At 41.8% G+C, this 8,232-nt stretch overlaps 1 long non-coding RNA gene across 1 annotated transcript in view; it reads right to left on the bottom strand.

Moving 5' to 3' along the window:
- Positions 1 to 5,208: 5,208 nt before the first annotated feature.
- Positions 5,209 to 8,232, bottom strand: part of LOC114769381 (uncharacterized) — a 17,276-nt gene continuing 14,252 nt past the window's right edge. The window contains exons 4-5 of the long non-coding RNA XR_003743211.1: positions 6,694 to 6,828; positions 5,209 to 6,144 (exon numbers count right to left, since the gene is read on the bottom strand). This is a non-coding gene — a long non-coding RNA (uncharacterized LOC114769381). The remainder of the gene's footprint in view (positions 6,145 to 6,693; positions 6,829 to 8,232) is intronic.

Here is an 8,232-nt window from a genome sequence, read left to right as displayed (position 1 = left end):
CATGCAACACAGACTCTTATTTGGCAGTAAATGGGATGAAATTAAAATATAATACATTTACATTTATCAGATGCCCATATTGTGAAGTGATTGTCACATGTGATACACAGCAGCACAGCACACGGTGCACATTTGTCCTCTGCATTTAACCCATCACCCTTAGTGAGCAGTGGGCAGCCATGACCAGCGCCCGGGGAGCAGTGTATGGGGACGGTGCTTTGCTCAGTGGCACCTTGGCGGCTCGGGATTCGAACCGGCAACCCTCTGATTACGGGGTCGCTTCCTTAACCGAGCTTACAATCAGTAGTTACACACAATATAGTCAGTGTACTGATTGTATAACAGTCAAAATTTGCTGTCCCCTCAAAACATCTAAACACACATCCATTAATGTCCACAATGTGAAATACTGCATATAAATCATGATAATTAAATTGAATTTCATATATTCTAAAAACCATTCTGGTATCCACAGACACCAGGAATCCAGTGTAAGTCGGTTGACATATTTAAACGTTAGTCACTTGAGATATTCAGGATAGATGCGGTGCTGGTGCTGATTTCCCGTCAAGGTGCTCTGAACATCTGTTCAAAATTCTCTCTGCGCTTAAGGTGACCCAGTTGCCTGCACGTTACCATGGCTTTCAGAAAGATACTTCAAAAGAGTGAAACCCATCCTCACATTTAACCACTTTCACATACAACATTTCATTCAGACACACACATATTTATACATTTACATTTATGGCATTTAGCAGACGCCCTTATCCAGAGCATCTTACAATAAGTATTATGTACATATCATATATACACACAGGGGCCAGTGGAGGCCTAGTGGGTGAGGAAACGGACCCCTAATCAGAAGGTTGCTGGTTCAAATACCAAACCGCCAAGGTGCCACTGAGGTGCCATTGAGCAAAGCACCGTCCCCAATTTCTTCAAGGTGTTGGTGTTTGTAATCAAGTTCGGTTGTATCTTCAGTGTCACCTGTCTGCAACGAACTCTTCCAAAAAACAGATATGATTAATGTGACACTCATATATGAAAAATGATTAAAAAGCTGGTTATATGCTGTTTAAGGAAATATAGTTGAATAAAAGACAGCAGTAAATTGAGATGAACAGTAAAATAAGAAACTGTTTAAATGGATATAAATGAATACATCAACTTTATTTTAAGTTTCAATTATTTCCTATTCGAAATGTATTAGTTTAAAAAACGCAAGAAGGCCTTGCAGTACCACATACATCCACATCCTGTCGCTGCAGTACAAGATTACACGTTAATAAACGTGTGTTGCCAAATCTGCTTAATATGAACGGTACGCGGGTTGGATTTTTCGGCCTTTTTCAGAGCGCTGTTGGCGTAATGCTCGCTTAAATAAAAAATTAGTTTGGTCTACAATGTGTAATAATTGATGTAATGGCAATTTAGAGTAGTTTCAATTAGAGGAGGGGTTGGCAACCCCATGCTTCTCTTTGATCCTTCCATTGCGTATCTCTGTGGCTTTGTAAAATAAATAATAATTTAAGTGTATTATATTTTAATCTTATTTTTTTATTGTTTTCCCCCCACTGTTCATCAGTTTGTTCAATTAGAGCAGTGTTTACAGTTCACTTACCCCTCCTGGGGTGTTTGCAATATTTAGTGTTTAATGATTTGCATATGTTGATTTACATAAGTTGTAAGTAAATCGTGTAGAGTTAGCAAAAAAAAAATCTTTTTATTTTATTGGCAATGTTTTCTTGGCATAAATGACATTTTACAAGCATCATACTAGCCTAGTTTTTTTAACCATAGCTTAAAAGTAATTTCATTTTACATGTGTAGAGGTTGGTGAAAGTGATTTTGTCATTGTGATACACAGCACAGCATAGCACACGGTGAGACAGTGAAACGTGTCCTCTGCATTTAACCATCACCCTTGTAGAGCAGCCATGAAAGGCGCCGTGGGAGCATTGTGTACAGACGGTACTTTGAACCTGTTTCTTAAGCTGCTAGGCCACCACTGGATATTCTATAACATATAATAAGCAATACGGGCCTGTTCTGAAGGGCGTCTGGAGTCTCCCGAAGCCATTGTTCCTTATTTCATTTATTGCACAACTGCAGTTCTCATTAGGGGTCAATTGTGCAAACTGTCTAAAATCGTACTAATGCAATACTTCTACTTATTTCGGTGAATGGTTCAAGTCTGCTTTATTTTTCAAAACATTTTCTTTTTATGCTATTGGACTGAACAGAAGGGGAACAGAAGAACAGATTCTGCAACACATGCTCCAGCCAGAAATGTGCTAGTAAAGGTCACAACATTCATTTGGAGGCCTGGCACAGTGCTTGTGCTTGACACAGTTCAGCTGATCGAGTGGCTTCATGAATGAGCTGAACTGATTGAAACAGGTTCACATACGACACGTCAGCGATTTCGCTGTGTGTACGGCAGCAATTCATCCAGTCCAGCTGGGCCTTCTGACTGCAACGTAGATCTCACGTCTGAATGGCTGAGCTTCAGAAATGAATGACAGGGCCCATTATTCAAATGTAATGTGCAAGAACAATGCATTTATTCAGATAACAGTGGTGTATCAGGCACAGTTGTGTTAAGTATATAACCTAACATGTAAATTCTATTTTTTATTAAGAACAAGAACATATGGAGCAAACAATCAATAATTTTTTTAATAAAGACGAGAAAACACACAAAAAAACCCCAACAAAAAATTCTACACACCCCCCACGCTGCCAAAAATTAATAATATTTATAACTAAAAGGGAGGTTCCATGTTGCCAAGTTTGCCAACGGGTCCCACTTAACATAAAATTGCTTCATTTTTTTCAGTTTTAGAACTGTTAAAAGGTCACTGATCACCTCATACCTCCACTGCCAGGGCATGGCGTTTCCTGACCCCGAGATGTCATTTGAACAGTAATCGCCCAACACACTGTTATACCGCCGCTGAAACGGGCGAAATGCAGCTTCGCTCCAGGAATAGCAGCTTCTGAGGCGATATTTATTCAGGACAGTAGTGTGGCCAATGGCTGCCTGGGGCTGGTTAACCCAAGATTTAACAGTTTTATCCTCGCATGAACCCAATACATGCCTTCCAGACAGAACCACTGAAAGGCCGTTCTCGGCCGGGCTACCGCAGGACGGGCTAAATTAGGCCAACACAAGGGAAAACGGCACCAATTTTCACATTTAATAACAGAAACAAGGCAGTTCAGATATCTGTCTGGCGGTTTGCTGGAATCGGCCATGTTTTTTTGCATACTGTCTGGGGTAATGGTGGACAGATGGACATAGAAGTCTCTCTCAAAAGAAACATCTCCTGGTGGAATCCAAAGCTATTTGATATTAATTAAACCAACAAATTCCCTTTGACATCAGAAATAATCAACCTGACAGGCAGATAATGAAAAGTCAATCTCTGTCACCAGTCCCACCGAGTTCCCTCCAGGGTCTGCCGCAGTGGGCTGATAAGCCAGTTCGCCACTTCACACGCTTAAATTTCTTCATTTAAATCACAGATTAGCCTGGAAGTAGACAAAGTATCACCGGGACTTAATTAAAGTCAGACCACAGCAACCCACCCAATGCCCAACTTTGTTAAATGGAGGCCTTTCTATAGCACATGTTCACATTTCATACTTAACATACCGTCTCCATGCAATCAAATCATTCACGAAAAAGGTGCAATTACATGCACTATTTTATATATTTATATGTACCTTTCAATATTCATCGAAAAAGTCTAAACACAAGGTAGCAAGCATGGGTGTTCAAATCTTCCTTCATTCCTGAAACGTTTCCACTAATAAATAAAACCAAACTCCAAAAGAGAATCTGCCGATTCAGTAATGTGGCAATTTTTTTGTGTGCACTTCTGGTGATGCTGACACTTAATCTGGCTCATTCTATTTCTTTTCAGTATTTCTAAACGGTATTTTTTAAACGGTCCCTTTGTACTTAAAATAGGCCTTCCACAAAGCGTTGCTGTTTTTAACCCGGCAGCGAGTCATTTCTTCCACTCGCACCCTTCACTTCTCTACTCAATGGAGGCAGCAAACGCTTAACAAATATTGTCTTGTGGTTTGGACTCTGACCTCCGCACCCAAAAAGCCCTATTTTCACCACCCTAGGCTGCCCGCGTCCTGATATTATTAGCTGCGAGCATATTTTCAGCCAGAAAGAGACCCTCAAAAGGCGGAATGGTTCTACCATGAGTCTCCTTCCACTCGATTATCATCTTACACTTAAATGGCGTTTTTTACAACGAAGATAATTCAGGGTTTGACATGAAAGACTGGAGGTTCTACTAGCAGAGCATCGCTGAGGGCGCCGCAAGCTTGGCCGTAACCGGCACTGAGCTTGGATCCTTGAGATAATGCACTTCTTCCATATGACAGCATGGATTTCATGGAGTTCCTGTCTGCTTCATGCCATCTGCTGTGAAGATAATACTCTGTGGGCAGGACCGTCTGCATTCTACAGCTTTTTATGTTTCCTTTGTGACAAATTGAAGTTACTATTATGGCTGGATGGTATGAACACAGGCATGAGAATGTCATTAAAACTTTATATATATACACACACACACACACACACACACACACACACACACACACACACACACACACACAGTACAGGCCCAAAGTTTAGACACCTTCTCATTCACTGTTTTTTTTATTTTTTTATTTTCATGACCATTTACATTGGTAGATTCTCACTGAAGGCATCAAAACTATGAATGAACACATGTGGAGTTATGTACTTAACAAAAAGTGGAGACCTGGCCTCCACAGTCACCGGACCTGAACCCAATCCAGATGGTTTGGGGTGAGCTGGACCGCAGAGTGAAGGCATAGGGGCCAACAAGTGCTAAACACCTCTGGGAACTCCTTCAAGACTGTTGGAGACCATTTCAGGTGACGACCTCTTGAAGCTCATCGAGAGAATGCCAAGAGTGTGCAAAGCAGTAATCAGAGCAAAGAAACTAGAATGTAAAACATGTTTTCACTTATTTCACCTTTTTTTGTTAAATACATAACTCCACATGTGTTCATTCATAACTTTGATGCCTTCAGTGAGAATCTAACAACGTAAATGTGCCATTTTACTGATATTAAGCAAATTCTCGGTGTACTGGCCAATCAGATAATCTCTAGAAGAAACTAAAAAGAATACTACAATTTACCACTTACACATCACACATTTGCATTAATGATTTATTAAGGAAGTTGAGGAAAATCAAAACCGGCAGATTTGACTGTTCTTCCATATCAGTCCTCTTTAAAACATGAACAATGACAGCACATTCAGGATTTCAATATTTCGCCATGCTTTTTGAACATTTCCGGGTACACTGAATAAGAGGAAATAATCCCCTGCGTGGAGATCATTCCCAATGCTTCTCCGAGGAAATCTGGGACACAGTTGCATTCATTGTTCAGTGAGCTTTCCCACACAGTTTAACCCACCGACAGCAATGAATGTTGATTGTGACCTTTGAAAATTTTCAGTACATTCAGGATCCTGGGGGGCAGGGGGGCTTGTCTGGAGGTGGTTCTGCTGCTGGGCGGGGCGAGGAGGCGAGGGACGACCACAAGGCTGGCTGCAGGGTACAATCAACGGTCGATGGTTTTTTCTTTTTAGCTCAAACTCACCGACAGCGTTGAATGTTCACCGAAGCAAACGTTGGCTGATGGTGAGCAGTGCTGACAGTCCGCTCCGGGTTGTGGCCCGACATGACTAAGCACAGTTGGGTGTCAGATCCTTTCTCTTTAAAAGTGCATGATGGAGACCTACACAAATTTGTAGGATATCAGACCATCGTCTACAATCACTTTTTATATGCGTGATACATTGGGGTTCTATAATGATACATATAACACATAAAAGGCCTGGTTAACCAAGTACAGATTTCAACACACATGCAATGCAGCGTTGTAACATAAAATGGCAGTGAGGGGTCCCATACTCCGACTGTGACCGGAGGAAGCAGTGATGAACCACAGAGGACTCGCAGGACGCTGCAGTCGCATTTTGAAAATGGAGGCGAGAGGATTCTGGGTAATGTTCTGTAGCTTGCATTGATGCTCTTATCTCACTGCTGTGCTTCTCCCGCTGTAACCGCATGGTGCTGCCTGTCCTTGTACAGAAGATAATGCATTCATTCAACACACACACACACACACACACACACAAAGAAACACTTAAGCCATCAATGATATGTATATTGGGCAGACACATATCTCTATATCACACTTCATACAATCAGGTAGTTGATGTCTAATAGACACAAATTGACTTCTTGTGGCAATTAGTAAGTAAAAGTGAAGTGACAGTCATTGTGATACACAACTAAATGTGTCCTCTGCTTTTAACAATCACCCTTAATGAGCAGTGGGCAGCCATGACAGGTGCCCGGGGAGCAGTGTGTGGGGACGGTGCTTTGATTGAGGGGACCTCAGTGGCACCTTGGCAGATCGGGATTCGAACCAGCAACGCTTCCTTAACCGCTAGGCCACCACTAGCCCAATTAATTACAGTCCCTGATCAAACATTGGCATGGAGAATAAAAGATATCAGTGAATCTGTGCATTAAAGAGAGAACCACATTCACTGACTGTGCATTTATAGAGGGAACACAAATTAAAAGGCACGAGCGAGCGTACACACACACACACACACACCTCCAGTCCATTTCGTGGCCCTGCTGGCTTCTGCTGCTCTTTGATCGGGCTGATTACAGTAATTGGGGCTGTGAGTTCCTCCCGCAGGAAGCCCCTCTGCCACGGGGTGGACAGCACAGGCCACCTGGTGTCACACTGTGCCACAGAGAGAGAGATAATAATGGTTGTCTGATCTACTGGGGGTTATTAAACGCTGGTATTAAACCGTTGGCATGGCGTTCAGCAGCAGGAGGACTGCTCTCTGGACCATCGTCACTTCCCGAACAGCAGGCCTGCTGCAGTGTCCCTCCCACCAATCAGCTCATTTTCTATCTAATTCTAGAAGACATTTTGGTTTATTTTGGTGTGTAGCTGTCAAGACTATGATGTAAAGCAGGATGGAATATTAGGATCTATGATGTAAAGCAGGATGGAATATTAGGATCTATGATGTAAAGCAGGATGGAATATTAGGATCTATGATGTAAAGCAGGATGGAACATTAGGATCTATGATGTAAAGCAGGATGGAACATTAGGATCTATGATGTAAAGCAGGATGGAACATTAGGATCTATGATGTAAAGCAGGATGGAACATTAGGGTCTAGATGTAAAGCAGGATGGAACATTAGGGTCTAGATGTAAAGCAGGATGGAACATTAGGGTCTAGATGTAAAGCAGGATGGAACATTAGGGTCTAGATGAAAAGCAGGATGGAACATTAGGATCTATGATGTAAAGCAGGATGGAATATTAGGATCTATGATGTAAAGCAGGATGGAATATTAGGGTCTAGATGTAAAGCAGGATGGAATATTAGGGTCTAGATGTAAAGCAGGATGGAACATTAGGGTCTATGATGTAAAGCAGGATGGAACATTAGGGTCTATGATGTAAAGCAGGATGGAACATTAGGGTCTATGATGTAAAGCAGGATGGAACATTAGGGTCTAGATGTAAAGCAGGATGGAACATTAGGGTCTATGATGTAAAGCAGGATGGAACATTAGGGTCTAGATGTAAAGCAGGATGGAACATTAGGGTCTAGATTTAAAGCAGGATGGAACATTAGGGTCTAGATGTAAGGCAGGATGGAACATTAGGGTCTAGATGTAAGGCAGGATGGAACATTAGGGTCTAGATGTAAAGCAGGATGGAACATTAGGGTCTAGATGTAAAGCAGGATGGAACATTAGGGTCTAGATGTAAGGCAGGATGGAACATTAGGGTCTAGATGTAAAGCAGGATGGAATATTAGGATCTATGATGTAAAGCAGGATGGAACATTAGGGTCTATGATGTAAAGCAGGATGGAACATTAGGGTCTATGATGTAAAGCAGGATGGAATATTAGGATCTATGATGTAAAGCAGGATGGAACATTAGGATCTATGATGTAAAGCAGGATGGAACATTAGGGTCTAGATGTAAAGCAGGATGGAACATTAGGGTCTAGATGTAAAGCAGGATGGAACATTAGGGTCTAGATGTAAGGCAGGATGGAACATTAGGGTCTAGATGAAAAGCAGGATGGAACATTAGGATCTATGATGTAAAGC

This window comes from Denticeps clupeoides, chromosome 19, assembly GCF_900700375.1.
Source record: "Denticeps clupeoides chromosome 19, fDenClu1.1, whole genome shotgun sequence".
Classification (NCBI taxonomy): domain Eukaryota; kingdom Metazoa; phylum Chordata; class Actinopteri; order Clupeiformes; family Denticipitidae; genus Denticeps; species Denticeps clupeoides.
Note: the sequence above shows the minus strand (reverse complement) of the source record. Positions and strands in the feature narration are given on the sequence as shown.